Source organism: Arachis hypogaea, chromosome 3 (assembly GCF_003086295.3).
Source record: "Arachis hypogaea cultivar Tifrunner chromosome 3, arahy.Tifrunner.gnm2.J5K5, whole genome shotgun sequence".
Taxonomy (NCBI): Eukaryota; Viridiplantae; Streptophyta; class Magnoliopsida; order Fabales; family Fabaceae; genus Arachis; species Arachis hypogaea.
In genome coordinates, this window is record NC_092038.1 from 57664401 (window position 1) to 57686442 (window position 22042).

Consider the following 22042-nt stretch of genomic DNA (forward strand, 5'->3'; position numbering starts at 1 on the left):
GGACAAGATTTTGTTGATAGTGTACACAGGAGGTAGCTGAGATGGAATAGTGGGGAGGTGAGGTGGTATAGATGGAAAGTATGTAGAGATCACTTCATCAGCTGGTGAGAAATTTTCTGTAGGAATCTTCTTGTTTCTCCATCTTCTGGGTACTTTCTTCCTTGTTTCCATTGATGTTGTCTTGCTTTCTATAGATTCTTTCCCTAAGGACTCTTTGTTGCTAGCTTTGCATGAATTTGGTGGTTTTGGTTCCCTTTGGATTACCTTTGAATGTGGTTCTTCTTGAATATATGGCTTCCCATCCAATGTGATTTTCAATTGTGTTGTTTGTGCTTTCTTGTTTGTTTCTTGCACCAGTGCTTCATTCTGCTCTTCTCTTGATTCTTTGTTCTCTTGACTTGATTCTTGTGAGAGGTTGAAAACATTGAAAGTGAGCTGCTCATCATGTATTCTCAGCACTAGCTCTCCTCGCTCTACATCTATGAGTGCTCTGGCTGTGGCTAGGAATGGTCTTCCCAGAATAATGGGGTAAATAGAATTCTCATCCATTTCCAGAACAACAAAATCTGTGGGAAGATAGTAGCTCCCAACCTTAACCATCACATTTTCAACCACTCCTATTGCTTGTTTTTGAGTTTTGTCAGCCAATTTGATGATTATATCAGTAGGAGTTAGTTCATTGATTTGGAGCTTCTTCATGAGGGAGAGAGGCATTAAGTTGATGCTTGCTCCCAAGTCACAAAGCCCTTTGTCAATCATTGTTTCTCCTATGGCACAAGGAATGTGGAAACTCCCTGGATCCTCCTTCTTTGTGGGTGGCCCTGGTTGAATGAGAGCACTGCAATCCCTGTTCATTTTTATGGTTTGTCCATCCTTCAATGGACTTTTTCTGGCTAGTAGCTCTTTTATATACTTGATGTAGAAAGGCATTTGCTGGAGAGCTTTGATAAATGGTATATTTATATCAAGAGATGCAAACATATCAAAGAACCTTGAGTACATTCTCCCTGCTACACCACCTTTTATCCTGTGAGGAAAAGGTGCATATGGGTTCAATACCTCCTTCTTCTTCAGCTCTTCCTTGGATGTGGGTTGGGGTGTATAGCTTCTTCTCCTTTTATATACTTTGTTGTCTTGGACTTCTCTGCATAAGTTTTCAAGTAGAGCCTCAATCTTTGAGAGCCTATCCTCGGTTATTGATGGTGGGTTGTGAATAGGTGGTTGAGAAGATTGGTTAGATGGATGTTGGTAATATCTCTGTGAGGTGTTTTGATGAGTTGCATTGTTGTTGGAGTTGAGGTTGTGGCGTCTCTGGTCTTGCCCTTGGTCTTGTTGGTTTCCCCACCCAAAGTTGGGGTGATTTCTCCATCCAGAGTTGTAAGTTTTGGAGTATGGATCATGAACTTGTCTAGGTGAGTTTCCAACATAATTGGCTTGCTCCCAGTCACCTTCTTCTCCTATGTTTACTCCTTCTTGAGCTGATGATGAGGTGATGGCTGCTGTAACTTGGTTCACCTCCACCTTCTTAGTAAGATCTACTAGCTGCTTGGTAATCATCTTGTTTTGAGCTAACAATGCATCCATGTGGTTCAGCTCCATTACTCCTCTAGTGTTACTTCTTTCGGAGGTATAGAAGTAGTCATTTTCAGCAACTATTTCAATGACATCTATGGCTTCTTCAATGGTTTTCTTTTTGTTTAGAGAGCCTCCTGATGAATGATCCACAGCCTTCTTTGACTCATATGAAAGACCTTCATAGAAGATGTGAAGTTGAACCCACTCATTAAACATCTCTGGTGGGCATATTCTTGTTAGGTCTTTGAATCTCTCCCATGCTTCATGAAGTGTCTCACCATCTTGTTGTCTAAAAGTTTGCACCTCAGTTCTTAGCCTATTGATCCTTTGAGGAGGGTAAAATCTTGCCAAAAACTTGTTCACCACTTCTTCCCAATTAGTTAAGCTCTCCTTTGGGAAGGATTCAAGTCATTTGGATGCCTTGTCCCTGAGTGAAAAAGGGAACAAGAGCAACCTATAGACATCTGGATAGACTTCATTAGACTTCACTGTGTCACAAATCCTCAGGAAGGTGGTTAATGTTGATTAGGATCTTCTTGAGCACCTCCTCCAAATGAGCAATTATTTTGCACAAGAGTGATGAGCTGGAGTTTTAGCTCGAAATTGTTGGCATGTATGGTGGGCTTCTGAATGCTGCTTCCACAATTCCCTAGATTAGGATTGATATAGGATCCTAAAACTCTTCTTTCTTGCCCAGCACGGTTTGCATGGCCTTCTCTGACATGATTATGAGCTTCTTCTTCATGATTATTCTCCAAATTTTCTTCCATGTTGGGTTCAAAATACTCTTCCTCTTCTTCCTCAGCACCAATAATCCTTTTCCCTCTTGCTTCCCTTCTTAGTCTCCAAAGGGTTCTTTCAGGTTCTGAATCAAAGGATGTCGAAACTCCTTCTCTTCTCCCTGTCATACAACAAACAGATTGCACAACAGGAGATACAATGAAGAAACTATTCTTGTTAGAGTAATTGTTAGTGTCAGTGATGCAAATTATCAAACAGTTAGTGGGTTAGTGAGCAGAATTGTAATCAAAGAAAGAAAGAACGAAAAAACTAAAGAGGGTGCAAGGGGTGAGGAAGAAATTAAAATAAACTAAAAGAATTTAACTGAATAAACTAAACAAAAGAAAAATGATCAATCTAGTGATCTTCAAACTTAATCATTGTTGATTCAAAATCAATCCCCAGCAACAGCACCATAAACTTGATGCATGAAAACTTGTCTCTCAAAAAATTTCCCTTCAGCAAGTATACCGAATTGTCATCAAGTAAAACTCACAATAGAGTGAGGTCAAATCCCACAAGGATTGATTGGTCAAGCAATTTTAGTTAGAAGAATCTGCTAGTTGAGCTAAACAGAATTTAGATTGAGATGCAGAAATTTAAATGACTGGAAAGTAAATAACAGAAATTAAAGTGCAGAATCTTAAATGGGGATTTGGGGTAATGAGCATAAAATTAAATGGCAGAAAGTAAAGAGAATGGGTAAGATCAGAAATGGGGAAATCATTGGGTTCAGGAGATGTTGCATTCTCCGGATCAAGTTCATTCTCATCTCTTCCTCAATCAATGCATTCATTAATCTCCTTGGCAATCTTAAGTGATTGGATCCCAATTCCTTGGCAATCTAATCTCTCTAAGCTTGAACAATTGCCCAATTCCTTGATTTAATTGCTCATGGGAAGAGATGAAGTGTGGTCACTGATTATACCACATGCATTTCCAAATCAAAGTGTTGGGAGGATTACATGTCACTATATCCGCCCAAACCCCAATTTGGTCCAACATGAGAAAGCATTTCTAGCATGATCTCCTCATCCCTTTTCCAAGGCTCAAAGGAGATCCAATTATGGAGAGTTTCTTTTCCAAGACAACTAACCAATTGAATTAAGATCGAAAGCTTTCTAGTAAGATCAAGAGAAAAGAAAGAAGAAGAAGAATGAAAACTACAATTAATTCATCAAATTACAACAGAGCTCCATAACCCAATGAAAGGGGTTTAGTTGTTCATAGCTCTAAAAATGAAAAATGGCAGAAAAGAAGAATCCCTGCTAAAAGTGTAGAAAAGTAAATCTATAGAGAGTAGTTTCTAAAAGTGCCAAGCTTCTCTATAGTTCAAAACTACTCCTATATATACTACTCCTCTTGATCTTCTAGTGAGTTCTTCAAGTCTTGGATGTGGGCTTTGGATCTTGGGTTGAAGCAGTTCTCATCTTTAGTGGGCCCAACTTGCAGAGAAATATGAATTAGGCTTTGGGTATTTAGTAAGATTTAACGTTGATTGCCATTGTGGGTTCGAGAACGTTAGTGGCATTCACTTTTTCCACTAATGTTCCAACCTCATATATCCACGTTAAATCCAACGTTAGTGGTCTTAACGTGACCACTAATGTTGCTTTCTCACAATTTGGCCAACGTTATTGGGACTCACTTTTCCCAATAACATTGGCTTGTACCCCTTCGCGAACGTTAATGGGAATCACTTTTCCCATTAACGTTGCTTAGTGCCCCTTTGTTCCTACGTTAGAGTCCACGTTAGTATAGCTAACGTGACTCTTAACATAGGTGTGATCCACCTTCGAGAGCGTTAGTGACACTCACCTTTGTCACTAACGCTCCAAATGCCACATTCTCTACGTTGGAACTCACGTTAACTAAGTTAACGTGGCTCTTAACGTAGTAGTGATGCCATCATCCAACGTTAGTGACAAAAGTGAGTGTCACTAACGTTGCCTCTTTGATCTCAACTCCACGTTAACTTTCACGTTAATAGTCTTAACGTGAAAGTTAACGTAGGCAATGCTAGTTGGTCCAACGTTAGTGACAAAAGTGAGTGTCACTAACGTTGGCTTTTGTTTTCCTCTTCCACGTTAGAGTTCACGTTAACTAAGTTAAGGTGACTCTTAACGTGGATCATTGCCAAGTTCTCCAACGTTAGTGGTGTTCACATTTTCTCTTAATGTTGGAGTTTCTTTTTCTTCTACGTTAACTACCATGTTAACTTAGTTAACATGGCAAGTAACGTGAGCTTTGGATGGCTTCGCAGGCGTTATTGGTGATCACTTTTCTCATTAACGTTGCAAGCTTTACCATTCCACGTTAGTGTTCACGTTAACTAGGTTAACATGAATACTAACGTGGTTCTTCCTTGCTTCCTTTGCCCTGAAAACAAGCAATTAAAGTACATCAAAACTCTAGCAAAAGTCATGAGATTATGTATCATCAATTTATCATGCAATTCTAGCAAAATACTCATGAAATTATGCAAAGTTCACAAAAGTTGCTTGAATCAAGGTGTAAGTGTAATTTCATCTAAAACTTGCCTTATTCACTAAGAAAATGCATGAAACTACCCTAAAACAGTAAAGAAAAGGTTAGTGAAACTGGCCTAGATGTCCTGGCATCAGGCTATTCTGAAAAAAGAAAGTTTTTTTTGAAAAAAATTGGTGAGAAATTAAATTTCAAGTGGAAACTCTATTGCAGCATTTTTTTAGGGTGTCAAATAATAAAAAGATACGGGCACGCTTTAAAAATATGATCGTTTGAAAACAAACTAGTCACGCTTCAAAAGCATTCATGTTTTTCTATATGGTCATGCTTTTGAAGTGTGATACAAAAAAACGTTGCTAAATCTCTAATCAATGATCACCCTCGTAAAAGTGTTGCTGTTGACCTCTTTTGGCCATGCTTTTAAAATTTGGCAAGAAAAATGTGTGCTAACAGGCCTTTTTTCTTGTAGTGTATTATGATAATTTTGTCCAAAAAAGAGATGATTTGAGAATAAAAGGATGGTTTTAAAAATAATTTTAATGTTAAGGGTAATTTTGAATAAAAAAAACGTTAAGAGCAAATTTAATTTTGACTCTAAATCATATATACCAAAATAATACTTATTTGTTTTCTTTAAATATATAAACACTCCCTTAATTTAACTAGAGTTCTAGACTTTATTGGTTTAGTATGAAAATATATGAATTGATAATAAAATTTCTTTATTTGTTTAAATATCAGCTAAAAACAAACTGTTAAAATTTTCTAGTATCTTTTTCTTAATTTATTTAAAATAAATAAATAAAATGAGTCAACTCTCTTAACTCGTCAAACCACATTTTCTTGGCTCGTCGAATCCGCTGCTGATTCTAATTAGAGGAACTTATATACAATGAGAACTGCTTATAATATTAAGTAAATAATAAGCACTTGTTTTGCTTATTTGTATGTTTATATAGAATTATGTTAATTAATAATTAAGAAACAAGTAAGGAAATTCCAAAATACGCTTTACAGGTTTGCTGTAGTCTCTCGGGAAACAAGAATAATTCATATTCTTATCAGCTTTGTCATGGTTATTGAAAAAAAGTTAACAACGTCAAATCATGTTCTCCAATATTTATCTTACAGATATGGGTGAACTATATCCCTCATCACCTCCATTCGTTTACTCCGTATGATTTTGTCCTAGACTACTCTAAAGTATGATTTTCCACTATTGGTTGTAGTCTAGGCGGCATTCTAAATGTGCCATTCAACTTGTCTTGTTCATCTTAGCTTTAACCCATCTTAATTTCAAAAACTTTTACTTCTTGATGTAATTTTTGAAATTAAATTAAGCCCGTCTAATTTTAATATGATTGGAACCTGTTTATGGAGAAGTTATTGAGTTCTAAGTTTTCATTTGGGCGTATGTAGTATAGAGAGGAACGGGGGTATTATTTTTAGAAGATTATTGGAGGGATTCTCCCTTATAGGCTTATAGCTGATGACGATTCTTTGATGCAGATTAGGTGATGATGAGTTGTTCCAACAGATATCGTTCGTAATCTGTTTTTGTGTGTGTGTGTGTGTTTTTTTTTTTCCCTCAACTTTTTCTTGATTTATTGGCACTCCAAGAAGCAAACTACCATTTTGTGTGATCTTCTGTCTAGGCTGAATATCATGTCTTGAGTTCAACAACTTGTGAATTACAATGGCAGCCTTATCTTCCAGCAAATGTCAAAATTCCCCTTTCTCGTTCCTCTATTATCCATTCTCATAGCTATAGTACACTTGACATTGGCACCAACCAAATATTTCCTGAGAATGAACTAAGAGCTTTGATATACCTACCTTGTCATATCGTTTAAATCAGTACATACCTGTTGGGTTTGCTGAAAAAAGTGACTATGAAAATGGAGATAATCACTAGTTATCTACTAGAGATTGTGTGGAGGAATGCATAGTTATTAAGATCTGGAGTTACTATGTCATTGGGTTAATACTTAATAGTTCAATCGGTTGATTATTAGTCGAACCGTTTAACTCGATAATAATTAAATAAATATATAAAATTATAATACAGTTAAAATTTAAATAAATAAAATAAGAATTTAATTTTAATATATTTTTAGTATAAAATAATTTTACAGATATATTTAATTATGTAATATTAGATTGATAAAAATAATTATTTTTTAGATTAATAATGTGAATGGTTATAAAAAAAAGAATTATTATATTAAAATTAAATTATAAAATAAATAAATTCAATATTATTATTTAAAAATAAAAAAAATATTTTACAATATTCAAGTTCAGATAAATTTACTTTAATATAGTATATAAAATTATTATTAGTCTTTAATATAACAAGTAGAAGTATCACTTTTAGAATGTATATAACTGTTAGCCTAATTATTGTCTAGAGAGTTTTTGGTTTATTGTAAGAGCAAGGTCTAGAACTAAACAAGGTCCCAAGCTCGACACATGTTTGGGGATAACTTTTTGAATTAATTTAAAAGAATGTCTTCTACCGGGATCCAGCGGACCTTTTTGAATTAATTCAAAAGAATGTCTTCTACCACCGTGATCCAGCGCCCTGCTGATGTACCGTAGAGACATATTCAAGTCTTTTTTGACAATAAATTAAAGTCAAACCAAATTGGCTCAATCCTAACAAAAATTAGTTTTATTAATAGAGTGTAAATACACTTTCTAACTATACATAAATATTTTTCCGTTTTTCTCCTCTTTCTTTCTCTTCTTTCTTCTACTTCTTTGCATTTCTCCTCCTCTTTCGTATTCCTTTTTCTTCTTATTCGTGTTTTCCTTTTTTCTTTTTTGTGTTTCTTATTCTTGGTATTCCTTTCAAAAAAGTAAGTCAAGAACAATTTTAAAAAAATGAGATAAAAAAGAAAAGATGAAGAAAAATGATGAAAAGAAAGAAAAAGAAGACAAAGTGAAAGATGAGGAGGAAAATAAACGAAACCAAATGAATTTAAATTAAACTAAGAAACGAAGAAATTTCTTAAGGAATAAAAAATTGGTCAATACTTAACAGCAACATTAAGTGAACCTTAGTTCATTCATAAATAAACTGAAATTAATTCAAATTTGAACAAAAACTAACTAAACAACCACACATGAACATGTTCAGCAAATTCAAGCGAAAAGAAAAAACTAAATGAACCTAAATTAAATTAAGAAATGAACCAAAATTTCTTAAAAAATAAAAAATTTAACCAATACTTAACAGCAGTATCAAGTGAATCTCAGTTAATTCAGAAATGAATCGAAATTAGTTCATATTTGAACAAAAACTAACTAATTAACCACACATGAATAAGTTCAGCAAATTCAAGAGAAACGAAACTAAATAAATATATTAAACTAAGAAATTAACTGAATAAAAAAATTAGTCAATACTTAATAGCATCATCAAGTGAACATCAGTTAATTCACAAATGAACCGAAATTAGTTTAGATTTGAACAAGTAGTAAAAAAACTCAATCATCAACAAAAACACATCGAATTCATATCTGAATCCAAATGAACCTCAAATAAACTAAGAAATGAACCAAAATTATTTGAAAATGGCACCAAAGAAAATCATAACCAATAAAAATATTAGCAAATTATTGATGTTGTTGGTGATAACGATAATGAAAGAGAAAGATAACGAAAAAGAAAAAAAAAGACGCAGCATGAGGAGAAGAAGGAGGAGGAGGACGAGGAGAGAAGAAGAAGCAGCATGCGTGAATTTGAAAGAAGAAGAAGAAAAAGAAGAAAGAAGCGACGACAGCGAAGCCCACTTGAATTTAAAATACTTGGTTGGACTTAGTTAGGATTATGACTTTTATGTTGAGATTTATTCTAATTATAGAAATAATCAGAATTTTAATCCGAACCAATGTAGGATCTAATTTATTGGTTTTTCGATCGTTTATTAATAATTTTCTCACTTTAGGGAATCTTGATTCAATAATTAAATGAGAAAAGAAAAATAAAATAATAAAATAAGAAACTAAATCTAATTTGGATTAATTATCTGCACGTGAGATTCTACAAGCTAAATTCGTTGAAATTCAATGAGTCCTAATGCGGTGTGGCGCGAGACTATATCCAAGTCACACAAGAAACTGCATTTCTAATCAAAGATTCTTTTTTGCTAGCATTCTTCGTTTGAACTCTTTGAAGAGGGAGTTCTCCACCTTACCAATAGCGCTCCTTCGATTTGAGTTAGAAGGAACATAAGCACACCCAGATCTTACAGGAGAGTTAGCATCTGCAGTAGGTTGAAGAGCCGACGAACTGGATGCGTTGCAGGAGGACAGACTGGATGTCACAGCCTATCGTGGTGACGAGACAGGAGCTAGAGTAGATCCACTACCATCAGCGGAGGAGGAAAGGGAGGCTAGGAGGACGATGCACATGATTATGAAGACCCTTAGCTAGGATTTCACGTTTGATTCATTTAGTACTATTATTTGACATTTTATACATTTAATATATTTAATTTGTATTATTGATATTTTAATAAAAATAATGTTTACTTTCTATTATGTTTAATGGTGATATAAATATTGATTCAGAAAGTAGGTTGTATGAATATTGTATATATTTAAATAAAAATAATTTTTTTTAAAATGTTGATTATACATTACTATCAGATTTATAAAAGAAAAAATTCGATGGTTATTAATTATTTTAATTTTTAAAATTTAAATTTAGCTAATTATTATAGTCGAATTTATTGGGAAAAAAATCCGATCATACACCTAGTTAAATTGGTGAATCCTAACTGTAGTTATTGTCAGATTATAAAATTCAAAGATAATGTTTATCTGTTGAAGATTTTTTTGGGAGATGGAGTTCGACAATAAAAGTAATTACAGTCAAATTTTATATAAGAATCCAACGCTAAATCCGGTGATTTTAATTGAATTTTGTGTAGTGACATGAACGGTAAAATGCAGGTTAGGATGACCATATTTATTTAACATGATTCCTACCACCAATATTAATGCATTACAACAAGTTCATTCTCATTTGAAATTATATTTTGACAAATCCAATTTAAAGTACTTTGAAATTAGTTTCAAATTTTTTATTTTTAAAAGATTTGGTTGTAAACTTGTAATTCAATTGATTTGAGCTTTAAGAAATAAAAAGACTAATAATATGTTTTTTGATATTAACTTAAAGAGAAGGGTTTAGATATGGAGGTGGTGGTGATGACCCAAAATAATGATTTGTTTTCTGATAGTGGCTATCTGACGAAGGTGAAGGATTGTGAAGAGAATAAAAAATAATAAGTTAAAATATTAAATAAAATTCAATTCAATTGTCACTAATTATGCTATATATACCTTAAAATTAGTTACCAAAATCAATTAGTAGTATAAAATACATACTATCTAAACAGATTTTAATGACTAATTTTAGTGTATAAATAATATTTTTAATTGTCACTATCATACTATCCAAACATAAAATTTCATTTCTAAATCAATTCAATTCTTATTTTATATAATATATTTCAAATATAATAACTGATTCACAGTTTAATTTATTTCAGTTCAATGAATTCGAATGAATTTAATTCCCAAAGTTCTCTTCCTGAAAATGCTTAATGCACCCTTATAGTATATGTTATTTTGTATATCCCTTGATTTTCTTGACAGATACAATTTTTTTTTTGACAGATACAATTATTAAAGATTTATCATACATCGAAATATTCTTAAACATATGTACTGATTTAACGAATATATGATTGTTTAGTTCGTGTGGCCGGTGTTAGCAGACAAGAAGCAAAGAAATAACAGTTAAAAAGAAAAAAAAAAAAAAGAAAAGAAGGCTAGTGATAATATCGAATCAGTCTATTGTTATTAGTGGCCACATTTGGTAAATTGGTAGACATATAGAGATTAGATAACGAGAAAGGCAAAGTGGATTAGGAACCAATAATCAAAAAACGTTTTATTGTGAAAAGGGAGAGTATTATCGTCAAGACTCAAGATGCAAATTGGCTGTGAGATGGAGTTACTCGAGTGGCATAGTATTTACTGATGAATTCTGAGGCTTTTCTGTCGATGCCGGGCTCTGCAACCCAATGGGCTCTGTCTTCGTCGCTTGTGAAGATTCTTGCGCTGCCATTTTCATCGTCGTAAGCAGCGCTTCCACTTGAGAAACAAGCCTTGAATACACTGCAAAATGACCAAGATGATGACCTCTTAGCTCCCATTGTGTTACTATTATGCTGGCTTCTTCTCAAAACACACTCACAAGTCACAACCGTTTGTTACTAGTTCTTGCTTTCGCAGCAGGGATATGTTTATATGACTGCTTGTGAGTAGCATGCAAATACAATCACGCTGTATGTATTTATAGGGTGCATTTGAAACCATGGATAAGATAGTAATATAGTATAGAAAAGTGACATAAAGACGTTAGTGTTAATTTTGGGTTGTTTTCTTTTCTTTTTTGCTTTAGAATGTACATAATGACACATTGATTCTGTATATTTATTTTTGCATAAAGGAAAAAAGGGGTGAGTGTTTACGTGTGGATAAAGATTCCTTCTAAATCTAGAGCACTAACTAATGGGAAACATTATATCAACATATTATCATGGTTGTAAAACTAGAAGCATGCAGCACGATATATATGAATTATCTTCTCGATCAATTTTCATCCTCTAATTTTGAAAAGACCAGTGACGATTCTCCTCTAGGTGAAATGATATCATACACTGCTAGAAACATTAATTTAATTTGCTTCTTTATCTTCACTTTGTCTCCTACCTGCTAGATGCCTTTCCAAAGAGATGCCTTTTTGTTGAAATTAGTTATTAGTCTTTACATATATTCCATTTAATTTTACTTCCACTTCCTGGACTAAAAAATTAAAAAATAAATAAAAATAAAAATTTACTCCTGTTAGAACACATATATAGATTAAGAAAAATATTATATATTATATATATACTAAAGTCAGTTACTATATATTTGTATAGAAAAAATATGGGAAGCCAATTTAATTATTGTCCAATGTGTACAATGAGAATATTTTTGTAATTAATATCAAATAATAATTATATTAATTGATTTTTATTTATTTCCAATTTAAAATACTGGGCAAATGAGGATTCAAAACACTGATCACAGCGTAACTGCCTCTCTCTCTCCCGTGTGAATGGAATTGCTTCTCTCCGAGTCTCATCCTCTCTCACCGTGCTACGCCGCCACCCATAGCAGCCCCCGTCGCCCATAGCTTCGGGAGACACTGCCGTGCGCACCGTGAACACCCGAGCATCACCGTCGCATATGTTGCGTCGTTTGCACAGCCCTAAACCTGCCAGTCGGAAAAGCCCCTCCTCCCAGCCGGCGACCTTTTCACCTTGCGACGTCTTCTTCGTTTCCCTCTTGGACTATAAAAGGTCAGTATAAAACTATTGTTCTACTCTATAGAGTATATTTGTGTGACACCTAGGGTTTAGATGTTCTTTGATTTTGGAATCTGAGCACAATAGGAACTGATCTCAGCACTGCAAGAAGGGGTTTTGCAGCAGGAATTTTTGACTCTTCTGCTAAGCCTAGATTAATCAGCGCTCAAGCTTCTTCTGGTTTTTCTTCTATTGCTGATTCATGCCTTTGGTTTATTATGCATGCATTTGTGTGTATAGAAAGGAAACAGTGTTTGGTTGGTGATTTTTTTTTGTGTAGTTTTAGTAGGTTTTGCAATGGTGAATTTGCTGCTCATCATGCTGTACAATCTTTTCACCATGTTAATTATACCTTTCTTTCACTTAGCTTGGTGGTTAGCCATGACTATGAGAATCTTGATGATGTTGCAGCAACAATAAAGGACTACTACTACCAGATTCAGAAGTTGATGACAATAAGGCTAAATAAGTTCTAAATGACTTTTACTCTCTTTTAAAATAGTTAAAATTATTAAGTGCAACCACTGAACTATGTTATAAATTTGAGCTGCAACTCATCCCTGCTTGCCACTGCAGACCATTAAACTATGTCTGCTGAGGTAACACTATTTCTCTTCTCCTATTTAACTACCTAATCAATCTCTTTCTTATCTTAGTTTTATTTTTATCTTTTCTTCTGTAAAGATAATCTCTCTTTTTCAATTCTCAGGCCAGTTTGGGCATAATGCCCTGCTTTTGCTTTAACATCCTTTTTTTTGGGAATATGTATATATTTTTAAGACGAGTTCTTTCTGTTTCTCATTTGTTTTAAATTTAATGAATAAGCTAACTTAGTTGATAATGCTGTATGTGAGTGATAGACATGCAGGGTATTTGAAACCTGAAAAATATAAATAATTTGGTTAAAAAAGCGATTTTAATCATGAAAAATAGAATTCAAACTGAATTTAAAAAAATCAAATCTTATGTTCTGGAGGTAACTGAGAATGGAATATTTTTACTCATGATTAAATAGGCTTTTCTGTAACCAAATTTGATAGTAGTTGTAAACGCAAGAGCAACAAAATTTACAATCAAACCATTTCTTATTTATGATTCCAAATTTAAATGCAATATGCTAGATATTTTTAGCAATAAAACCTGATGTCTTGAGTTAATTAAATCATGTTCAAATGCTATAAGGTATCTCTTAGTCACTAAAATTTTAATTTTTATTATGGAGTGTCATAATAGGTTTTACCCCTCTAGATAAATGTCATGATTGCTTTTGTTTATTATATGCATCTCACTTATTGTATCAAGATATTTCTATACATTTAACCATGTTGATTCTCCATCCTATTTAGCATTGGCATTATTATCTTTTTAATCACTTTTCAAAGCTTATCCAACTTACACAATTTTAATGGTTAATGAGCCTCTTATTTACTTTCTTTATGTTTCTTTCTTCAGGGCTATCTTTCTGAATCAGAAAGTAAGGTCTATACTAGCAACAATTAAGAAGATCTAGGAGGCAATAAAGCCTTCACTTTTTCTCATATTTAGGTTGAATTTTCTCTTTTTCCTTCCTATGTGAAGTGGGTAGTTATGTAAAATGAAAATTTGTACTAAATTTTACTTTTTTAAAAAAAATAGTAATAGTTATGTAAAATAATACTATATACAATCATGTTTGAAACTATTGAGGTTGAGAATTTTTTTATGTTTAGAATAATGTCTTATATTGAGAAATTGTGTTATAAAAGATTTAATTTTTAACTTTTGCTATTGAAAAATAAATTTTTAATTTGAGAATATGTAAATGAGTTGAGATTAATGAATGATTTAAAATTAAAAATAAATAATTATAGAATTTGTGGAGGTTTGAAAATCTCACAAAATAGTTAATTTTTGTTAAATTAAAAAATCAATTTGTGGGGATTTTAAACTGCCACAAAAGTGATTTAAAACTGCCACAAAATTTAATATAAAACCTCCACTAAATACTCACAAAATCCCCCATTGAATAGATTGTGGAAGTTTTTCAAAACTCCCACAAAAGACCTCATGGCACCTCAAATTTTGGGGGTTTTAGAAACCCCACAAACTATTTGGTGGGGTTATAAACCTCCACAAATAAAAAAAAAAAAAACGGCCACAAATCAACAAAAACCTTGTAGTGTTTTAAAACAAAATAACATTCGTGTCTATATTGATTAGTTTCACAAGTTATATTTCTTCTACAAGTTCAACTAAAAGTTAAAAGTCTAATTTAGTGTCTCTATAAATCAAAATATTCTTGACTCCTTTAGGTAGAATGTTGCCACCATTTTAGCACTTCTGTAAATAGAAAATTCTAAAATAAAAATTAGAAACAAGATATAACACTAAGTACAATTGTTTTCATTCACTTTTCAAAATTTTTAGAAAAAATATGACAAAATTTTCCTTAAAACTTTTATATTTCTACCGTCTATGGTTCTATATAAAAAACAACAAATTCATCAATTATTTATCAACCAATACACAACCAAATTTTTTAAATTAAATAATAAAATATTTATCATTTCTCAACCATGACACAACTAATATGTAATAAATAAATCCATATACAATTAAACTAGACTAATAATATATTAATCATCTATCAATATGTATTAAAACCATAAACAATTATACATATACCTTTAATTGTCTAACACTATTAAACTTCCCTTTTTCTTTTCCATTCATTGCATTTACCATCTTTAAGATTTTGTCTCTAACTTCATTCTCTCATGCTGCCCTTGCTTTCATCAATAGCAAGCACAGACGTTAAAAGAACATGGTGCTAGTAAAAAAAAGAAAATCTAATAAGATGGTATCCGGCAACAAATCACCAATAATTAAGTATTGACATAAGTGGTGAAGTTTAGCTTTAACAATGGAGAGTCATGGCCTTCCAATTTTTTTATAAAACATTAATATTACTTTGTTCAAGGAGTAAAAACTTAGTTATCCCAGATTTAACTCTCACATCGCTTATAATTTCTTTAAATTCAAATGTAACATATTGAAATGGTCTTTGACAAGAGTTTTTTGCCTCCTCTAATAATTATTTCAAGCTTTGCTATCGATTGATATATTTTAATTAAAATTAGAACAAATGAATAATAGTAAAAACATATTTTTATTAGAATAAAAATAAATTAGAACCAATTAAGGAAAAGAAATCACAATAATCAAAACATATTTTAATTAAAATCAGAATAAATCACAATCAAACATGGAGAACAAAGTAACAAATCAACATTTTGTGCAATTAAAATCAAAACAGTTCAAAACAAAACAAAGAGAATAAATCAACAATAATCAGAAGTTCAGAACAACAAATCAACCTTATAAATTATAATAACAAGTTCCTAACAAACCCAGTATTATAAATTATAATATACAAAGCTCAGACCTTAATCTTATTTTAGAAAGAAAAAAATAGTTCAAAAACATTACCAAAACCAGTGCCGAGAAGAAAAGGAGCGGCTGAGTAGGGCTTGTGACCTTCCTCACCAAAAAAGCATCAGCGCCGAAAAGAAGATGAGTAGCACCAAGAAAAAGAGGAGCAGTGCCAAGAAGAAGAGGAGCAGGAGAAGAAGAGGAGGAGCAACAACGAGGAGAAAAGGACCACGAGCAGAGTAGTAACCTTCATACTTCGCGGCCGCTGTTGGTGGCGTTGTGACTAAGGTTCTTCGACAAATAGTGCGGTGCAGAGAAGCTGTGTAGCACGAAAGCAGAGCAGGCGATTCCAAGGAGGAACACCATGAGGCCAGTGACGATGGTCGGTGGGTGTCTGAACTAGCATTCACAAAGGTCTGAGAATGGGAGATTAGGATGTGGGAGCTTGAGGTCTTTGTACCCTAATTGAGAGAGAGAGAGAGAGAGAGAGAGAGAGAGAACAAAGGCGAGGTAAAACAAGAGGCTACACAGGTGAAATGTAAAAAGAAAAGTAGTGAAAGTGAGAGAGTTAGGGTTTTTTTATTTTTTCGCTTTTCTTTTTACATTTAATTATTTTATTTTTATTTGTGTTTAACAATGCAATTAAACTTTTTTATGTTTCAAAAATTAATTTTTAGTTAACATTTAAAATTTGATTATTAGTAAGAATTATATATTAATTTTTTAAAAGAATATAAAATAATATCTACAATTTTTAAAAATTAATTATTTAATTTTAATTTTTTTAACAAAAATAATTAATGAATACAAATAATATTTAAAAATTTTAATTTTTGAAACAAAATAAAATTATCCTAAAACAATTATATAAACAAATTTTTTTTACTCTTAAAGATTTTAATATTTTAAAATAATTTTTTTAGTTACAAAAAAATACTTATATTTTATGACAAACAAATAAATTGTTACAAACAATACTGAATTTTGTGACAAATTAATATTTTGTTACAAAATAAGTTGAATTTTTGCAACTATTTTATCCTTTATTACAAAAGATAATAAAATTTTGTAACAAAACACCAGTTCGTTACAAAATCTATCATAATTTATAACAAAAAAAATAGATTGTTGCAAAATATTAGCAGATTTTGTAACAACTTGTATTCTTGTTACAAAATATTATTATTCTATAATAATCACCAATTATTGTTACAAAAAACCATCTTTTTGTAACAATTTTAAATTTGACACAATTTTTGTTACAAATATTTCATCGTAGTGATGTGGAGTTCGAACAATTATCTAATATCGTCGAAAACCTAACCTGGATTTCAATTAGGAAGGTTACAACAGGGAAAACAAAGAGAAATATGAAGGCAACTATTATTTCATTGATCCTAATATAGATGAGGATCATGCAGACTACACCATCGAGTCAGATGTAAAGGACTTTGCAAATGCACTAGTAAGTGAGCATCTATATAGAGAGCCATCTTTCATGCATGTTTTGGATTTCGAGGCTATAAATGCACTAGAGTTTAAAGAATATACCAATGTAAGTATATAGTTGCGAGCACAATATTTTAATTAGTAAGTTAAATATTGAATTTGTAGAATTAAATCTTGTAGTGTGTAAACATATTTTGCGGTATTATTGCAGATCTATCTATTGTTGCAGATGGTGAATTTGTTGTCGAAATAAAATTTAATTATGGAGAAGTTTTGATAAAGGCAGTAAAAGATTATAAGATTTCCAAAGACAAAGCCACCTCTGTTCTTAATGCTATCCTGCTCAGTATTAGGTTCATGGTCAGTAATCATCTGTACAGCCTCCCATCCCCTTGACAGAACAACTCATAAATCTCCAACATTAGCTACCCATAATTTCTGATTATTTATAAGAATTGCAGTCACAACTAATAATATTACAGTAAAACCATCGACAAAAAGAGATACTACCAGCCAAATCTGCAGGCAGACTTGAAATGTAGCCATAGATTTTGATCCCTGGCGTGCAATTAGTGAGGTGGCCAGAATGGCACAGAATGTTACATCAGTTACTCTCATTAACAACAAAAAAACATGGATGACAAGAATGAAACAAAAAAGAATCTCAATGCTAAAATGCTAGTTAATCTATTTAACTATTTTCCAGGGATAATTAACTCGAAATGCTCAAACTCAACATCATTGACTAAATAAATAATCATGATGATATTGATGGGCCTTTTTGTCAAGATAAGACACAAATTAAATTGAAAAGATTAAAATAACCTAAGAAGGAAGGCATGCAAGTTCTTTAAGTTTAAAATGATATCTTGTTTATATATATATATATATATATATATATATATATATATATATATATATATATATATATATATATATATATATTATAACCCAACATTATATAGCTAATTGTAATCAACATTTAACATAACAATAAAAATCTTAAATTTCTAAAAATAAAACATTTGAAATTCAATTAAAAAAATCATTTAAAATTCATACTTCATAAAAGCTCATTTTAATATTATCTAAACTTAGCTACTATAATCTTATAGATCTTCTTAGTATAATAATTATTTTTTTAAAATAGACATGAGCTAAGAAGTAAAAAAAATAAAGGAGCTATGGTTTGGGGTTTATCCTTCTTATTTATATTGGTATCTAACTGTGTATCACAATCATCATAAGTCACAAAATGCAATAATTCATTAAAACAAAATCTAATTGGAAATTTAATAGCAAGGCCAAGGTTTAGGTCAGAACTTAGAAGAAAAATAAAAGGGTCTAGTTAAATAAACAAGGCTCCGGCATGCACGTCCTTGCTTTCACTATTGACATGCAGAGAAGAATAAATAAGTAAATTTGAAACAAGAAAGAGAAGAGAAGATACTTACAAAAAGAAGTGTGAAAAAAGCGAATTCTTTGTTCTTAATACATGAAAAATGAAAAAAATGGAGAATGAAGTAGTTACTAGTAACAAATCAAGAGTCCATTTCAATTTTCATATATATATATATATATATATATATATATATATATATATATATATATATATACCTAAAAGTGTCGCTGGTGAAAATCTGAATTGCAGAGAAGTAATTAAGGAAATTAAGTTGAATTTGGAGTCCTTGTTCTTTCTGTTCCTCTCAACAAATTGCTTTCTTGCCCTTTCTCTATTCCTCTCAAGATGCTTCCTAATTCCAAAATCTCACCGCCAATTACTTCTACAATGTAGAGTCATAGATATATTTAATTGGTGTTATGAAAAAAAATTGAAAAAAATCATAAAAGTAATAGAAACAATTACTCCTACAATGTAGAGTCAGAGAAACATGAAATTGGTGACTTTGAAGATAAAAACAAATAATATACCTTCTTGTTGTTGTGACTTGTGATGTAGAAATTTTCAATTTAATTAAGAAGGGAGAAATCAATTCACACAATAAATGCACTTCAAAAAGGAATCAATCTATCTTTCATTAAGAAGAAAACGTTAATAAGAGAGCAAAAAGAAAAAGAAATAATTAAAGAGCAGTAAGATATGTATGGACAAAATTGAAGAGTGAAAAAAGATGGTACCAGCATGATGGAACTCAAAACCAGAACAAATCCAGATTTTGGAGGCGATATTCAATTCTGAAATGGTGAACCCTCCAAGGGATGAGATAAGGAAGATAAGGATGCAGTTACATGAGATAAAAGGTACCAACAAATTATGAACTTATCTCTCTCTCCCCCTCACACACACACATGATACATGAAATTGTTCAATTGGCATGTTCCAGATGAAGAGTGAATGAACAAACCTGTTATTGTCTTTAACCTTGTAAGAACCAATAGCTTCAAGATTTCATATAATAACAAAGGTTAAAATTAAAATCCACAAGAATAAGGATAATAATAATATTATATTTAGATAAAGAAATTAAATCAAAGAATTTACATCTACTTCTTATGCATCTTCCTTCATCATTATTACTAGCTTTTAGGGCATTTGCTTTGATTAAAGTAAATCTGTATGAAATCTCATGTTGCAATGTTTTTATCTGAAACGAAACGTATCAAATCAAAATTAACAAAATAATTTGCATTTCTGAAATTAAGAGTGCAATGATGAACTCATTGCGAATGCTTACCCTATCCCTTCCAAAATTAAGTTCCTGTAAAAATTAACATAACAAAATCATCAATCTCCGTTATCAAATCGTAGAACAAGAACAACGAAAGGATCAAAACACTGAAGGAACTAACCGCTAAACAGAGATAGCAGAAAGCTGAAATTGATGAATCTAAATTAGTATTAACTGAATTAAATTTTTGTTCTAGAAAACTATAGCATATATCACACCCTTTTATGAAATTGAAAAGAGGAACTACAAACAAGTCAGAGATTACGAACAGCATATATCTTGCTGAATTATATCACACCATTCCATGAAATTGAAAAGAGGAATTAATTGCATGGAATTGAAAATCTGACCTTCAAATGAAGAAAAACGGAGGGCTTCAGTTTCAGTTAAATAGCGGATTGAAAATTTAACCTCCAAACAACAGAATCACATAATTAGAGTATACCTAAAATTCACGAAGGGAGTAGACGCGACGAGAATAGCAGCAGAGAGAGCTCTGCGATGACGGCAATTAAGGGAGCAGACGCGACGAGAGTGGCGGCGGAGGGGACTCGTGCAATAGAGAGAAGAAGCAGCCCCTTGATGGAGAGAGGAAGAAACCCGTTTGATTTGTGTGGAGTGTGAATGGAGCTCGATAGGGTAGGGGTAAAGTTAAATTAACTCAATATTTTTCGACGGAATATTTTAAATTATAGACAGATTTTCTGTCTATAATAATTTAATAAGATGCATCATTTTTGTTCATTTAAATATAGATGGATTTTCCATCGGTAACTATTTTTCACGACAAAAATTAATTTTTCTGACAAAATTATCGACAGATTCTTTTTCCGTCTGTAATCTATGCGAATTCATTTTCTTTTGTTTCTAACAAAAATTTCCTTGCAAAATCTGTCTGTATTTCAGTGAGATAAAATTTGTCAGAAATATCCATCTGTAATAAGTAATTTTTTAGAAGTGAAAATTCCAGAGAACGAAACACACAGAGCTATCAGCTAAGTTGAAATTTATTATCGTGTAGAATTCAATAACCGAAAAAAAATCAAGATAACGCTATAAACATTAATGTAGAAGCTCAAATGAAAAATCAAAAGCACAAGGAGTAGAAGCTTACCTTGCAGAATTAAACAAGGCAAATGCAGTTGAAGAAGTTCGCGCCTGAGAGAGAGCAAAGGAGAATTGTGTTGTGCTGGAAAGAGAGCGAAGGAGATTCGTGCAGCCGAAGAGAAAGGAAAAAGGAATCACACTTGGGAGTGAGAATGAGGAAGGAAAATCACACCTAAGAGTGAGAATGAGAAAGGAGAATTGCACCTGAGAGTGAGAGCGAAAAAAAGAAAAAAAGGGAAATAAATTTCAGTGCATAAAAAATGAGAGTAGTGGGACTTTAATTTTTAATTTTTGAATTTTGTATTCGTGTACATGTACAAAGATAGTGGCTAAAAATAATAACCGAAAGTGGTGTGCATATAACACAATTGGTTAAATATATATATAACAACGAATAATTTTTAACTAATAGCTGGGAAATGAATTATCTAAATTGTCTTTAGTAACTAATCACTAATAAAACTTGAAATAATTGTTTAGATAATTCACTTTTAATTATTAGTTGTCAAACTAACTAATTTTAATTGTTAAAATTAAATAACATTACTCTATTGGGAGTGTCTTGTCATTTGTCAAGAACTAGTTTCTGAAGAATTTTATAAAAGTCATAAGATAACATTCTTACACCAACTTACTGATGCAACCAATCAATTCATCTTTTCTGAATTGTCAATGGCCAAGAATGCAAGATAAAAGATGAAAAACAAAAATAAAAAAGTAAAAATAAAATTCAAAATCTGTTAAACCACATCGTCGCAACAGATTTTACAAACAAAACCAATCAAAATTCTTTTCCTCATATGCTTGTGACCGATTTAGTTGAATATATTTGAATCTGTTGTTCTTTTAATCTTACATCTGTAGTTCAGTTGACTTTGAATATGAGTGGAATTATCAAGATATGTTAATTAATATTACCTTATGTGGGGAGAAAAGTAAAAAGAAATGGTTATATATTAATGACCAATAATATATTATTTATGGGCACACAATAAATACATTTAAAAAAATGAGATGATGATGTTCATCGCAGCTAAAGCTCATTATAAGCTAAATATAATCTGCATATTATAAAATTGTATGGTTCTTAACTTCTTATTTTAAAAAACA

General features: G+C 31.7%; 1 long non-coding RNA gene and 1 other non-coding gene across 3 annotated transcripts; both read left to right on the forward strand.

Moving 5' to 3' along the window:
* Window positions 1-1785: 1785 nt before the first annotated feature.
* Window positions 1786-1893, forward strand: LOC112793079 (small nucleolar RNA R71). Its single transcript, XR_003197788.1, has one exon. It is a non-coding gene; the product is annotated as a small nucleolar RNA R71 (small nucleolar RNA).
* Window positions 1894-11957: 10064 nt separating this feature from the next.
* Window positions 11958-14006, forward strand: LOC140183797 (uncharacterized). Of its 2 annotated transcripts, none has more exons than XR_011879936.1 (3): window positions 11958-12269; window positions 12643-12874; window positions 13728-14006. It is a non-coding gene; the product is annotated as an uncharacterized lncRNA (long non-coding RNA). The 2 variants fall into 2 exon arrangements; XR_011879935.1 differs by having other exon boundaries at window positions 11974-12269; window positions 12376-12874.
* Window positions 14007-22042: the final 8036 nt, after the last annotated feature.